This window comes from Ursus arctos, unplaced genomic scaffold, assembly GCF_023065955.2.
Source record: "Ursus arctos isolate Adak ecotype North America unplaced genomic scaffold, UrsArc2.0 scaffold_5, whole genome shotgun sequence".
Lineage (NCBI taxonomy): Eukaryota > Metazoa > Chordata > Mammalia > Carnivora > Ursidae > Ursus > Ursus arctos.
In genome coordinates, this window is record NW_026623067.1 from 75306606 (window position 1) to 75323713 (window position 17108).

At 33.3% G+C, this 17108-nt stretch overlaps 1 protein-coding gene across 4 annotated transcripts in view; it reads right to left on the reverse strand.

Annotated features, from left to right (window-relative positions):
• KIAA0825 (KIAA0825 ortholog) overlaps window positions 1–17108 on the reverse strand; it is a 376584-nt gene that overhangs the window by 300321 nt on the left and 59155 nt on the right. The gene's annotated exons all lie outside the window — the stretch shown is intronic.

The following is a 17108-nucleotide window of genomic DNA, read 5'->3' on the forward strand; positions in this document are numbered from 1 at the left end:
TGACTTTGGTAATGCAAGTAATTATAAGAGGTGAAAGCTGACTTCTAAAAGTTGTCTATGCTTTTCAGTGGCAGATTCTAACCTGGAGACAAAATTTTCTATTGAAAGATATTTTTTAATGTTCAATGTTATTTTATTTTTACTGAATCACATAAATCTCATAATGGAATAGATGAATAAAGTAAGTTCTCTAACTTGGAATAGAGTATATAATTAAGAAAACCATATACACCTAAAAAAAACCACTTCTCTATTTTCTAAGCCTCAAAACATGCTGTATCTTCAAATAAGTGAGTTTGAAGTGCAAATTTATGAAATCTGAATTGTAATTCTGAGGATGATGAAAGCATCAAAATCTAGATATTCCAGGTGATAACAAGGAGTTTACAATGTACATATAACTTGTGGTCGTATGTATATTACCATATATTAATCACACACGGGGACGGAAAGCCAAATACATGAATATGCAGTCAAGAAAGTGAAGTCAAGACACTTTTTATAGCAATTGGAGTATGAAAGATATTATTATCCAAATTTCCAAATTCTTAATTCTAATTGGATTTAATAAAAAAATACGACAAACTTTAAAAACATGTGAGCCAAAATAATTTAGACAAGTGAAACAGCAAAATGATTGCCAAAAAAAAATAGAAAAATTCACACCAAAGTTTTAAGACATATAAACTTAAAAAAAAAGACAAGGGAATGTAAATCTTGACTAAGTGACCTGATCAAATAATTCCCAAATTTTATTTGTGGTTTATGGTAAACCAATGAAAGAGTCAAAGAAGTCACACATTTGACAAAAACGAATGGAAAAGCCTGAGATCTAATGCTTTTTATATAAGTAAAAATATAAGAAAACAAAAATAGGGTTAAATCAGATATGAAGTAGTTTAATAAAGTAAAAACCAGGCAACTTAGCAATTGTACAGGGGGAAATTTTAAGGAGTAAGTTTTCGAAGTACTGCATGGGGAGATCTATGCCTAAATCCCATTAGTAATAATGTGTTCCTCTGATCTCGGTGATATTCACTTTTAAGTGATGCCATAACTATTGTAACAATCCTGCATTTATGACAACATTCATCTACTCAGTCCCTGAAGACAGTGAACTTTAAAGTAGTTATTCTTTCTTTTGCACTTACTAACAATATATTTAGTTTTATAGGCACTAGTCACAGATCGACCCTTTTTTATGTCTCACTGTGGTGTGTAATTTTTTTTTAATAACTGTATGTTTAAAATAATTAGTACTGCTGGATATAATCACTAATTTCCTAAAACTGCAAAAGGCAACTTAATATTTCTGCATAGCAGCTGTAATACACAATATTGCACAGAACTAAATTATTACAAACAGTGCCAGCAGTTTTCTATACACAGTACTTAAGATAATTATAAAAAATCATCTTCATTACTGCTTGCTAGCATTTTTTTTAACAGTTTAATTTGGATAGGTTACAAAATACATTCAAATCACACAGATATAATTACTGTAAACCCAAGAAGCTATAAAATGTTCCCAACCAAATCCCTTTGACCCTGTTAATGTCTGTTCCTTGTTAATCTAAGGCAAACATTGTTCGTAGTGTGCATTTGTTATAGAATATAAAAAAAAGAAGGGGGGCCCTAGGAAATCCCTTAACAGTTGTTATTGATTCCAGCATTTACCGACTGAGAGTTAAGTGCTGTTTACAAAACAGAACAGATGCAGATGCTGACAAAAAGGTAAACAATTGTTGCGTGGCTTCCTGCCAGATTGTGAACCGATATATTAAACTCCAAGTGAAGCACATTTCCCCTATGGATTGCACTTATTGCCACTTCATTTCCTATGTGCTCCATCTCTCTCTTGCCGTGCCTGGCACTAAGCTATTTCCAGTTCTTTGCTGACCCCTGAGGCCTGGTGCTACCACACACAGCCATTAGAGAAGGGAATTGCATGTGTCTGACACGGCCTGAAACCAATTATTTGATATTTTCTTCAGAATGATGCCTAACTCTGTTGGGAATGAGCAATCATGAAATAATTTACCTCCTGATTTAATTTTTTCCTGCACAAATTAGTTGTAGACTGAGCTGGCTATACACAGACAGATGCCTGTGACATGGCTGTCTTATCAAGATGATACTTGAAATGAAGCAGGGGGGTCTGAATTGAATAGGTTGGGGAATCCTGCTTTAAAGAGGCATTGACAAGTTTATCAGATATACTGATCACATGTACTCTCTGTTGATTGAAAATGACAGAACCTTAAAGAACTATCAGGATAGCAGAGAAAACCACAAGGATGCAAACCTTATCAGGGTATTTCATGTTTTTAAACATCTGTCCAATTTCTGGTTTCCTTTTTGTGTCCCAGAACCCTTGACACATGATCAAAATCTGACAAAACAAAACGAAACGAAACAAAAAACTCACTTTGGTTCATGACTGAGTGATCTTAACCAAATTTAGTATTCATTGATTCTCTTTTTAGATATACCCATAATGTCAAGAAAGTATGCATTTTTCTGTAACTCAAATCCCTACAAGTGCCTTTCACGAAAATAGAAAGGACGTGTGCTTTACATTTTGTTGTCAGTATGTCACAGAAACAAGGCCAAACATGAGATGATCACTTCTCAATAAAGATGGAAAGCTTGTATAAATTAACATAGGTTTAATCTGAATAATGAGATATTAAGGCCAACTGCTCCAGCTCAATAAAGACAACACAAGTCTCTTTATAGAGGAACTCACTGACCATTAAGCTTTAACCAAATCTGTGCAGTAATAGCTTGTCTATAAAGTCAGGCAAAGATTTTTCTCACTTTTACATACTGATCCCACATTAGACCTTGGCCATTAAATCTTAAAGGGACTGTGATTGCTGCATGCTTCTATTTCTCTTCAGGGTCCAGGCTTTACTAACTGGATCACATACCAGTAGCCGTGAACTTTATGGCTTTTGTAACCATGACTAAGAAAAATTATAAGAAAAATGTCCATTAAAAGTATACCCACTTCAGGGGCGCCTGGGTGCCTCACTTGGTTAAGCGTCTTCCTTCAGCTCAGGTCATGATCCCGGGGGCCTGGGATCAAGTCCCACATCAGGCTCCCTGCTCAGGGGTTAGTCTGCTTCTTCCTCTCGCTCTCCCTCTCCCCTCCCCCCACTCGTGTGTGCTTTCTCTCTCCCTCTCTCAAATAAATAAAATATTCAAAAAAAAAAAAAAAAGCATATCCTTATCCTCTTCAAATAGCTGAAGGATCACTGTTTTATTATGCTACAAAAAGTACATTAACTACGATGATCAGAAGTGATTTCAGCACAGTTCGGAAAAAAAGATAAAGGCGCTACAAAACAACTTTACGATATAACTTTCTCTGACAATGATCATTACAAAATGTAGAGGCAATTTCTCTTTTCGGGATAGACTATTTTGCAAACCTGGGTATCCACTCCAATAATTACTACAAGAATTAATACTGGGTGCCTTTTGCTAATGGAAATGCTAATTCTGAGTTTTAAACTTAATTTCTACCTTGGAGGGCAAACAATATAATGCCAGTTACTCTGAAATCAATTCAGAATGATCATGTTATAGAGATCTAAAATATAAAAACTTCAAACTTCAATGGGTCAGAAAAATTTAGTCTTTTATATTTCACTGGCATCATAATTTCAAAGGCAAAGAGTATTGGGGCGCCTGGCTGGCTCAGTCAGTTGAGCATGCAACGCTTGATTGGGGTTGTAAGTTTGAGCTCCACATTGGATGTAGAGATTACTCCAAAAAACAAAATCTTTAAAATGAACCAACCAACCAACCAACCAACCAACCAACCAACCAACCAATCAACCAATCTTCTTACCTTTAAAACAAAAAACAAAAAACACACATACACAAAGGCCAAGATTATCATCTCTCACTAGCACTTATCTGTTAATTTGGTACTTCCTACTGTTCTATCATGGAAGAGATATCAATCAGTAATAGGGTAAACTACACTTTTCTAAATAATAGATAAAGGTTTTTACTCAAGGTTAAAAAGAATTACAAAAACAAACACTGATAGATTTTGCTTTTGAGGCAATACACTGTACTTCATTTTAAATAACTTTTCATTTCCTTATATGAACAATTTTAGATCTCCGATATATACCCAATCATCAAAGTTCTTATGAATGCTTTGGTAATAGTAGAAGCAAATTAAAAATACATGTATAAACAAAGAAGCAAATTCAATTTTAAAAATGACAGAGGCAAAACAATTTCTGACTGGAAATGCACTAGGACTTTAAACATTTTACCAAAAGCTAAGGATTGTTTTTTCATTTCCACAATGTGGGATTAACTGGTCTAACTCTCAAAGCTACTCCTAGCAGTTTCTCCTGTATAAATCCCTACATAGAGATCAGCCCATACTCGGAAAATGCTACTTCAGACAAAGAATTTTAACAGTCCCAGGTGTAAAAGACAGATTTCCCCTGAGTTCAAAAAAATAGGTGGAGATGTTAAAATAACAACTCCTTTGAGGCAGAAGACAGTTTTATACCAGACATCTGACTTCACAGATGTGACACGGATGGCCAAAGATTTTCATACATGCATGTATAAATAACGACAATGAAAATGTTGTATCATAAATGAACATTTTCCAAGTTGATTTTCATTATAAGGAACGTTATAATAAAAGAACAACTACTAACATTTTCAGTTGTTGAAGTGATTACATCTTAAAGGAATCTTACCAATGTTTGTACGCTTATTAAGATTTACTTCTTGAACATTTAGGAAAAAAATGTGTTGGGTACTCATGACTATTAATAGTGTAATAACCAGAAGCCACCTGTTAGATTTTCTGAGAACCTGAGAAAGAAATATGTTAATGAAACAATATTCAATATTATATAGTCCACTGGAAAATGATCATCTGTTAAACAAAATTTAGGGATTTATGACTTATAAATGTGCAATTCCACAAATGCTTTCATATAAAACAACACAACTAAACATCCACATTTACTATTATGTTCGTAAGACAAGACAGAGTAACAAATAATTTTAGCAGGGTAAACCAGAAGCCACAAAAGTTTTAGGAAGATTGCAAAATGATTTAGCAACTCACTTTCTATAGAATATGAATTTCTGGCTTGCCACAACCTCATGTATATTACTTTTACATTACTTCAATTTCTTTGCTCAATATAAAATTGTTACAAATAAATTTGTTCACTTTTAGAATAATTTTATTCTAAACTTTGCAATGATTTATTTCAATTATTTTCATCTTGTTCTAAATAAGTTACTTACATTTTTAATTAGAAAATTTTTTTTCCAAGTAAAAAAAATGAGCGTTAAATTTAATCTCAGTATTTTAATCTTTGTTTTTTCTTTCTCAGTTTTTAAAATGTTAGTGAATGGTTCATAAGGCATATAAATCTCAAACTGGCCTATGACTGTTCATGAGAAACCAATGAATCATTTCATCTATCATCCTTAGTATTTGAATGCCATAATTAGAGGATGTAGCAAGTGAAATATTCTTTCCACTCTTTGGAAAAACACACGGGTGTTCTATGGAGGGAGGGAGTCAATAAGTGAATGCCATTCAGCAGTTGCTAATTGTTGCTGTATGAAAGCAAAATTACTGAAACTAAATCCATCCACTTTCTCTCTTATGGAATCTACTTTCCATCTCTGTGGCCCTACTCTCTTTAGAACAAAGACTCAGAGGTCTTAGAACATTTAATGGTGAGTAATGGGTCATAAAAATAGAGTCCATGCAGCAGAAAACATGGTTAAGGTAAATAAAGATAAGCACGCATATGCATGATACCACACATCTGCCCAAGCACATAACAAACACCCTTCTCTCATATACCTACACATTCATTTTTCTTAGCTTTTAATCAAATAAATAATTTTCACAGATGATACAACCTTTAGTAGGAAGAACTTAAAATAAAAACACCATCAATTCCTCAGGAAAGAAACATCCTGGTGTCAGGCTTTTCATTTATTTTCTTATGAGGCATTGAGATACGATGGGAAGATTCTTCTAATCTTAGTTCTGTCTCAAAATTGATTTGCTAACCAGCCAAAATGATTTAGATTTTCACCCAAAACATGAACTGAAAATACTGCACTAATTTCAGAGTAGGGATGTGGCAAAGATAAAAGAAAAAAAACAAAACTGCGGAAGCATCTTGCAAACATAATGTTGACTAATGGTACTGTTATTAATTAGTCTAAAAAGGGTCTCAAACCTGGTAATAACTGTTTCGACTATTTCTATAGCCTAGTTACTTTTAGCTTAACTTGGACAAAAAGCTTAAATGTAAGCAGCTTAATTGCATCTCTATGAATAAAATTAAGAGTCTCCTTCTAGACACATTTTTAAAAAATATTAAGTCAAAAATCAGTATTACTTTCCTTTTCATGTGTTATTATGTAAAGTCCTGGGTAATTTTTTCTTTCTAAATCTTTCCCAAAGAGAAAATCTAGTGAGGTAGCTTTGTACTTTACTACTTTGCTCCTTCCAAAATTCAAGCTTGTTTAATTTTACATGTAGAGAAATAAATATATGTGTTGCAATTCCACAAAGTTCAGAACAGAAATCAGAATTGTGGTTAAAATGGGAATTACTCTTCAAATTACATGTAAAAGGATTATTTATCTAACAAGGGAATTTATTTAGCAAAAGACAGAAATTACAGTAGTGAAAAGAGAGTGAGTTTAGTCATGATTCAGAAATGGACTTGAATACTAGCTGCAGTACTTCCTAGAGTGGGACTTTGGGCAAGCTACTTAACTTGTCCAAACTCCATTTCTTTATCTGTAAAATAGGGATAGTAACTAAATTTTCAGAGAGGTTGTATAAATGGTATACTAGTATATAAAGTACTTAGCACAGTACATGATAAACTAGAAGCACTTATAACTGACTTTATTTGTAAACAGATAACACGGAGAAGTGAAAATGATCATTGGGGAAATACCAATGAAAATTAATGTTGAATTCATGGTCTGAGTAGCACCCTTTGCAAAGTATATACTTTATTCAAGTATTTCCTGCAAAATAGATCCTGAGTGATATGTGCCTTATCAAAATACAAGAATTAGAATGGCTGAGGATGACTTTAAAACACACAAAACACCACCTTAAATGGCTTGAAGAATTTGCCCTGTTCTGCCTCTTACATAAAGGATGAAATAAAAATGAAATAGTTCTAGTTTTTACCCTCACCTTAATGGATCACCTTGTATACTTCTACTAGGTAGAGATGAACAGTACAGAAAGAAATTAAATTCAATGGAGAGAGAATGCCCTCCTGGCTCAGAAAAAGGGAAGATAAGCCCTTTCTCTCAGCTGATGGCATGGTTGCCCTAGCATATTCTAGAAGCCTCAAGAAGGGACTGAAAATGCCATGTAACAGAACTGGCTGCAGGAAAGGCTTTAGGATCAGTGATACCAAAACTCAAATCATCACTTTTGACATTCTTTACATGTGAAAAAAAATACTAAAATTATTTACAAAAGTTTAAAATGTGTAATTGTTTCGGGGCGCCTGGGTGGCTCAGTCGTTAAGCGTCTGCCTTCAGCTCAGGTCGTGATCCCAGCATTCTGGGATCGAGTCCCACATGAGGCTCCTCTGCTAGGAGCCTGCTTCTTCCTCTCCCACTCCCCCTCCTTGTGTTCCCTCTCTCGCTGGCTGTCTCTCTCTGTCAAATAAATAAATAAAATCTTAAAAAAATAAATAAATAAAAATAAAATAAAATGTGTAATTGTTTCATTATAGTATGGCTCATCAAATTTTTACCCAGACTTTTAGGACAAGATCATTCTTCTATGCTTTCTAGGCTTAATTCTGAGGCTTTCATTTTGTACTTATACAGCGATTTGTACAGAAACAGAGAGGTTTTTAGAGAAAAAGTATTGTCCATGCCTACTGTCTACAGCCTTGCAGAAATGAGCTGGTTCTTCCCCAGAAAAAAAAAAAAAAAAAAAAAAAAAACGCAAGTCATTATTAAATCCCTGCCTTGTCTGCTTTAAATACATGCCAGAGAAAAGGCATATGGATTTCTTCGTAATCGACAGTACAGAATAATAATTGCATTTCCAGTTCTTGCCTGTGATCTTAATTTTCAATTATCTGACTAAAAATGTCCTTGCAACAAATAATTAAATAAAAATAGAAACTAAAAATAAAACAAAATAAAAACACTTGGTTGTGGGACCAAGGGGGAAACCCCCAAAATAATTACTAGGAATAGCTTCAGATGTTAGCTGGAAGAAGAGACTCTACTTCCTGTTTTTGTTTAACCACCTACTCCCCTCTTCACCAATCCATCCAGACAAAAAAATAAAAACCACAGGAGGTGGGCAGTTTTCATATATTTTCAAGTTTCACTTGGGGAAGAAAAATCATATAGATAAATATCTAAAAGAAGTTTTTGTATCTGGTTTTGTGGCGAACAAAACCACACCTTTCGCCAGTTAACACATCTGTACTGTCAGCAGGGACATAAATGTGGCAGCTTCCAGTGACAAATTGTAGGTAAAAAATCTGGGTGTGGAATGATTTCCACGACACACAGTCAAAGAAAATGTAGAGCTTAGATACCACCTAATATAACCCTTAAATTTTATCTATTACAACAATTTGGAAAGGTGAAATAACTTACCTAAGGTCACAATACAAGGGGGCAGGAGATGCAAGCCCAGGATCCTTGACTCCCAGTAAGTGCCCTTTTCACCTTCTGAGAGCCCAGTGCATGGTAAATAAGGAATGCACCAGTATTTCATTAAAAAATGGCAATCATGATAAAGCAGCGGGGGAAAAAACTGAGCAACAATATCATTTTCTAGAATTTAACAATGCTACAAAACCTGAAACTACATTATTATTTTAAAGGAACTTGTAATAACTGAGTAAAGGTATTACTTTCTCTAATGAATTGTTTTTCCCCGTTACTGTTTTGTGTTATTTGAAATTTCAGCTTCTACTAGTGTGGGGTTAGAAGGCATAACTGTCATCAGAGATTTAACAAGGCTCTTCACTTCTGTCTCAGGAGCACATGACAGGGTGAAAAGATGCAGTGTCCTTCTAGAAGGCTTGGAATCTTCTCTAATAATACTCATACAAATGCTTCCTTTTTGTAAACATTTTACATGCTGACCTCAAGATACTTCATCTTTCCTGAGTGACCCTCATCACTCAACTAATCAGAGCTGCTGGAGGAGCAGGAGAGAAACTGGGGTGACTTTAAGACTGGCCTACTTTCCAATTGTGATCTGAGCCTCCCTAGTCAAGAATTCTACCTTTATTTTGGTTTCAAGGTCCTCTTTACTCTGAAGGATCCTTTCATCTCTCGAAGGATTCTGTTTTCCCCACTCTCTATCTTCCTTAAACAAAACAGCAAGGGACTGTGAATGGGAAGTGGCTTTAGATGCCACTTAGTTTCAACCCACACCCACTGTAGATCTGTAGGAACCTTCCGAATATTCAAATTCAAATTCTTTCCTTTTCAAGCTAACAATAACCTCAAAAAAAAATCAGAGTAAGATGTACAGGGATCAGGAAATTCATCCTATGAATAAAATCTCCTAACGCATCATTTCATAATAAAGTACAGAGGATTGATATGCCTGAAATTTGTTACACATAAACAAATCCTCTTTTTTAAATATTGAGAAAAAAATGGCAATAACTTTCCTTAAATCTAAAGAAAATACAACTTTAAAAAGTAAAAGTAATTTAATCAATTAACCACTCCAAATGTAGATATAAAAAATGTTTCAATACAAGGAGGGCACTATTTTGAAATGTGGATGACACCGTACATGTGTAAATATGGATCTGACCTCCCAGATAATGAGCTATCAGGTTATAATCAAAATACTAAAGGTGGATTTCTAGCTTTATGAAAGTTGTTTATTTTGACTTTAAATAAAAATTTAAAGCCTTATAAGTTAAATGAAAGAATACTATTATAGCATAAATTGTTATAAAATAATTGGTAATTTTCTCCAAAAATTATTAGAGAAAACTATGAGGACACAGATGAACAAAATCAGAATTACTGAGGAAACCTTGGTTCTTAAGTCATTTTTGAAACTTTGTAAAAGAGTATCTCAATGAATAATATGGTTCTTTTCCAGGATAGATCACCAAAGATGCTATATTTATATTGACATTATTTCTTCATTCTCTTCAAATTGCAAAACATACAAGCTATATACTTCTTTTTAAATTTTTTCAAAATTTTACTTATTTATTTGACAGAGGGAGAGAGAGGGCAAGCAGGGGAGCAGCACAGGGAGAAGGAGAACCCTGCTGAGCAGGGAGCCTGAGGCGGGGCTTGATCCCAGGACCCCACAATCATGACCCAAGCAGAAGGCAGACACTTAAGACTGAGGCACCCAGGAGCCCCACGCTATATACTTCTAAATGTATTATAATACTAAAACAGCACAAGGTCTCAAAAAAATTAATTTTGAGAAAAATGGCAATAACTTTCCTTAAATCCAAAGAAAATACAACTTCAAAAAGTAAAAGTAATTTTGATCAATTAACCACTCCAAATATAGATATAAAAAAATGTTTCACTATAAGGAGGGCACTTAAAATTAAATTAAATTAAAATTACAAAATCATAGGAATATCAAGGAGAAAAAAAGGTTACCATACAATGCCAAGATGCAGAATTCAAGTCAAGGGATTAATTTCTATAAAATACATTAAGTGTCTGCCTGGCACTTTATCTTTGGAAAACGGTTACAGAGATTGTCACCATATTTTAAATACATGTACCAGAGAGCTTGAATCAAGACGCAGCTGCATGGTTGCAGGTGGAACTCACTCTGGGGTGCTCAGGTGAACACCACACCACCAGAAAGGCCAGCTGGTAAAATCAAATTAAATAGCATAAAAACTGCCTCTAGTCAGATTCTAAGTTAATAAGCACAAGCAAATCATGAGTCAGTTATGAATCACTGTTAATTAAAAAAGAAAAGCAAAAGCTTTGAGTGTAGAACACAGGAATGTTAAAATCAAAAAGAAAATATGAAAGTGCATGGTAAATTATTTTTATGCTAATTGCCATAGTGCCTTGCACAGTTTTTGCCATGGAATGTAACAGCATACCAAAATAATATACCAAGTAAGTGCAAACAACTAAATTCCCTTTCTGTGGATTATTAGAAAATAATTGTGTGGCCTTGGAAAATGTTTACAAGTCTCAGTTTTCTCACATTTAAAATATGAATAATTAGGTTCAAATATTAAATTAATTCACATATGTAAAACCTCATACATAATAAAAAGCTGTAATTATTTTTGATACTCAAGTAATGTTCTCTCTCTATATATAACTATATTACAAATACAGATATAAATATACATAGGTTTGTATGTAGGTATAAATAGATAATTTATAGATCATTCAGGGGAAAAAAACAACCAATCCTTAATCTACCTAGAAAAATCAAAGGCAATTAAGGATTCAGTAGGTCCAAATTGCCTTAGCTCATCAAGTATGTAGTAGTATATGCATAAACAGATAGGACATCAGTTTGTTAATTAGTTCATTAAGAACTGAAGAGAAGGAGCACTCCCAAACACAGCTAACAAGGCCAAACATTACACAGACACTAAAGCCAGATTAAGAACACTACACGAAAATAAAATTACAGGCCAGTATTCCTGATGAATATCGATGTAAAAATTCTAAACAAAATATTAGCAAACCGAATTCAACACAATATTAAAAGGATCATACACTATGATAAGTGGGATCTATCTCTAGTATGCAAGGATGGTTTAACATATGCAATCAACATGATACACCACATTAATAAAAGATAAAAATCATATTATCATCTCCATAGATACAGAAAAGGCATTTGACAAACTACAACATCCTTTCATGATTAAAAACTTGCAGCAAATTTGGTATAGAGGGAACATACCTCAACATAGAAAAGACCATTTATGACAAGCCCACAGCTATCATCACACTCAAAGGTAAAAGGTTGAAACATTTTCCTCTAAGATCAGTAATAAGATAAGAATGCCCATTCTGACCACTCATATCAACATAATACTAGAAGTCCTAGCCAGGACAATCAGGCAAGAAAAAGAAATAAAAGGCATTCAAATCAGAAAAAAAAAAAAAAAAAAAAAAAAAAAAAAAAAGGAGTGAAATTGTCTTTGTTTGCAGATGATATGATCTTATACAGAAAATTCTAAAGACTCCATTAAAAAATTGTTATAATTAATCAATGAACTCAGTAGTTTCGAGATATAAAATCAACATACAGAAAGCAGTTCCATTTCTATATACTAACAATGAAATAGCTGAAAAGGAAATAAAACAATCCCATTCAGAACAGCACCAAAAACAATAAAATATTGAGCAATACATTAACCAACTAAATTAAAGATCTGTATACTGAAAGATATAAGACTTTGAAGAAAGAAAAGGGAGAAGATACAAATAAACAGGAAAATATTGGATGTTCATGATTGAAAGAAAACTGTTAAGAATCCATTCTACCCAAAGCCATCTATAGATTCAATGCAATCTCTATGAGAGTTTCAATGCAGGGGTGCCTGGCTGCTCAATCAGTGGAGTATGCAAACCTTGATCTTGGGCTTATGAGTTCAAGCCCCATAATGGGTGTAGAGATGACTTAAAAAAATAAAATTAAAAATAAATTTCAATGTGGTTTTCACAGAAATAGAAAAAATAATCCTAAAGTTTGTATGGAACTACAAAGACCTCAAATAGCCAAAGCAATCCTGGGAAAGAAGAACAAAGCCAGAGGCATTACACTTCCTGATTTCAAGCTATACTGCAAGCCTATAAATCAAAACAGTATGCACAAAAACAGACACATAGACCAAGGAACGGAATAGAGAAATCAGAAATAAACCCTCACGTATATGGTCAACTACTATTTGACAAGGGAACCAAGAACACTCAATGGGGAAAGGATTAAATAAATGGTGCTGGGAAAACTGAATAATCACATGCAGAAGAATTCAATTGAACCCTATCTTAGAACACTCTTCAAAATTAACTCCAAAATGGATTAAAGACTTAAATATAAGTTCTGAAACTGTAAAACCCCTAGAAGAAAGCATTGACACTGGTCTTGGCAATGATTTTTTAGATGTGATACCAGAAGCACAAGCAACAAAAGCAAAAATTACATGGGACTACACCCAACTAAAAAGCTTCTCCACAGCACAAGAAATAATCAACAAAATGAAAAGGCAACCTACGATAGGGAGAAAATATTTGCAAACTATATATCTAATAGTGAATTAGTATCCAAAATATATAAAGAACTCCTACAACTCAATAACAACAACAACAACAACAACAAAATTTAAAAATGGCCAGCAAGGGGTGCCTGGGTGGCAGAGTTGGTTAGGCATCTGACTCTTGGTTTCGTTCAGTTCAGGTTGTGATCTCAGGCTTGTGGGATCGAGCCCCATGTTGGGATCCATGCTCAGCGCAGAGTCTGTTTGTGACTCTCTCTCCCTCTGCCCCTCTCCCCACCCACACTCAGCCACTCACTAATAAATAAATAAATCTTTAAAAACGTCCAGCAGACCTGGATAGACATTTTTCCAAAGAAGATATATAAATGGCCAAAAGCTAAATGAAAAGATGACAAACATCAGTAATCATCAGAAAATTCAAATCAAAACTGCAATGACATATCACCCCACAACTACAAAATGGTGATCAGCAAAAAGATAAGGCATAACAAGTATTGGTGAGAATATAAAGAAACAGGAACCCGTGTTCACTATTGGTGGGAACGTAAATTGGTACAACCAATGTGAAATATAGTATGGAGGTTCTACAAAAAACAAAAAAACAGAACTACCATCAGCAATCTCACTTCTGGGTATATATCCAGAGGAAATGAAAACAGGATATCGAAGAGATACCTGTGCTCCCATGTTTACTGCATCATTAATCACAATAGTCAAGATACAGAAACAATCCAAGTGTCCATCTATGGATAAATGGATAAAGAAGATGTGATATACATACATACATATATATATATATATATATATATATATATATATATATATATATATATCACATTTCATATACATATGCTGGGATATTATTCAGCCATGAGAAAGAAGGAAATCCTACACTTTGCAACAATATGGATGGATCTTGAAAGTATTAATTATGCTAAGTGAAATAAGTCAGAGAAAAGACAAACACTTTACAATAACACATGTGAAATCTAAAAAAAACATTAATTCATAGAAACAAAGTATTATGGTGGTTACCAGGGGATGGGGGAAGGGGGAAGGGGAAAGATATTGATCAAAGGGTACAAATTTCTAGTTAATCATTTCTAAGGATCCAATGTGAATATACTTAACAATAGTGTATTATACACTTGAAAGTTGTTAAGAGAGTAAATCTTAAATGTTTGCACCACAGGAAAGTAATGGTAATTATGTGACATAATGGAAATATTAACTAATGCTATGGTGGTAATTTTATAAAAACATATGTGTATCCAATCAACACATCGTATTTTTAAATTTACACCGTTATATGTCAGTTATAGCTCAATAAAGCTGGAAGAAAAAAGACTAGTATACATACACCAACTGCTAAAGATACATCAGATTACAAAACAGGAATCATAAGCAGGAAACTTTCAAATTGGTGTTACATAGTCATCAGATGAGAAGAGGGTGGGATAATTTCAAAACAAGTAAAACAATGACTACACGAAAGTAGAAATAGCAATACAGAGGCTTCAGAGCCGTGTTTTTAATAGAATGAGCTATTTCTATCCTATTCCTTCAGGCAGCAGAGCACAGTGATAGAGTAGAAGATCTGCAGTCAGACAAACCTCAGTTTGAATCCTGGCTTCACTCTATAACCTTGACCAAATTCCTTACTATCTCTATGCCTCAGTTTCTTCACTGTATAATAGAGTTAATAAATAATGGCACCTACCTTGTTGGTTAGAAGGATTACATGAAATAATGCACATCAACGTTTGGCGCAATCAATGTTAGCTATTGTTACCTAATGAAAATCGTTTCTAGTTTCAGGCAAAATATTGGAAGACTTGGTAAGCATAAAAACATAGATATATACTAAAAATAATGTACAACCCATTCAATGTAGATTTTATTATAATAGGAATATAAATTATTATAATTGCATTAATATTTGTTATTAATACCTATTATATTATTTCATTCATCTCAAACTGTATTTCTTTAATAAATAAAATTTGGTCCCTGGGTCAAATATTAGTGGAAAATACAGTTGACCCATTAAGATTAGTTTAGCAGTTCTTGAAAACATTAGCAGGAGTTACTCATTTAATTTTCTTTCCCTTACTGTGTCTAGCTCAGAAGCTTAAAAATGGTAGCTGCTAAATGCCTTGCTTACGGTAGGTGCTCAATAAAGCTGAACTGAATTGATTTTCTGGTAGCCCGCTTGAAAAGTGCTGTTTGAAATTTCTTTTACAAGTGACAAAGCACTTTTTTCTACACCTTAAGACAAGGACCTTAAATTCACTGGTCTTGGAGACATAAAGACCTACATATAAATCCTGACTCTGTACAATATGACCCAGAGCAAGTTAATGTTTCGAAGCTTCTTTCTTTGTTTTTGAAATTAGGATAATAAGAAAAAGAATGTATATGGCACAGTGCCTGGCATATGGAAAGCATTCATTTAACAAGTGATTCATACCAACAGTTAGATAAATGAGCTTGAGAAAGATCAGTGCACCTAGACTTGCAGAAAATGTTTCAAATTTTGGTGTTAAAGCCTACACACATAGTTTTCTCTCACGAATGAGAAAACACCTCAATATCAGCCCTAAAGACTCCATAGCAACTTACACATATTTTCAACCATATGGATCTTTTCTTCTGTTATAAACTATATTTAGCACTATAAAACTTTCATGTTGAAAACACTTTACAAGAAAGCAGGAATTCTTTTAGAGAATATAAAAATTTTTAGAAAATAAGTACACTCACAAAATGCATTTAAAATTTATGTAACAATTAAAATGAAAATCTATTTGCTTTGAGCAAAACTGTAATGTTCCTAAATTAACTGACTTTGTATTCTGCCATAACCTAAACTTGGCTGACACATGTCTGTTCTGTGATGTGATACCGCTTCCAGAGGAAAATAAAAAATATAAGAGAAAATAATAAACTATTTGAAAATTCATATATCGCAGTATTTTGGTATTCTGGCATTTTATTAAGAAAGGTATGTAAAACTATAGTGAGCTCTGGAAATATTTATAAAGTGATCATAAATTCAAAGACAGCAATTCACCAAATGACAATTTTCAAAGACTTAAAAAATATAGCTTATACGCCTATTTAGAAATATACCTCAGAGTTTTTACATAAAATCATGACTGATAATTTTCAAAAATATTACTTTTTATCTTGATTTTTCTCCACTAGTAGGAAATTAAAATGGTAACAGGAAAAAGTTTATTATGTCACAATAGTTTCTTTCTTTTTTCTTTATCTTTTAAATAAAATTAGGAATTTTCAAATCACCTTTTCTTTGTGTATATTCTTATAGAAATAATACTAGAGAAGTTCCTCTAAAATCAGCTATAGTTAAAATGTTATGCCTCTGTGACCAATTTTAATATATAGTTACCATTTCATAATAGCTCTTTATTGGAACTGGCTGACCAAAAGAATACAATTCTAAACTTCCAATTTAGGTCATGCAAATTTCAACCAATTTTTACCAATTCTTTTTCCCTAATAATGTTTCAGCTTTGGAAGTTACAATTAATTAAAAATTATACCTTTCTGTTATATATATATATATATGAATATTGGTATATATATTCATATATACATACAGCTTCACCCAGTAATTTATGCAATAAAAAAACCCAAAACTCCTATTGGCAACATTTTTGGCTTACATTTTTCAGTATCTTTAATAATTCAAATAACAGGGGAAAAAAAGCACTTCTACTACTGTACTTACAGAAAAAGAAATGCATTAGAGAAATGTGTACTGCAAAATTTCATAACATTCATTTTTCTGATTTAGTTTCA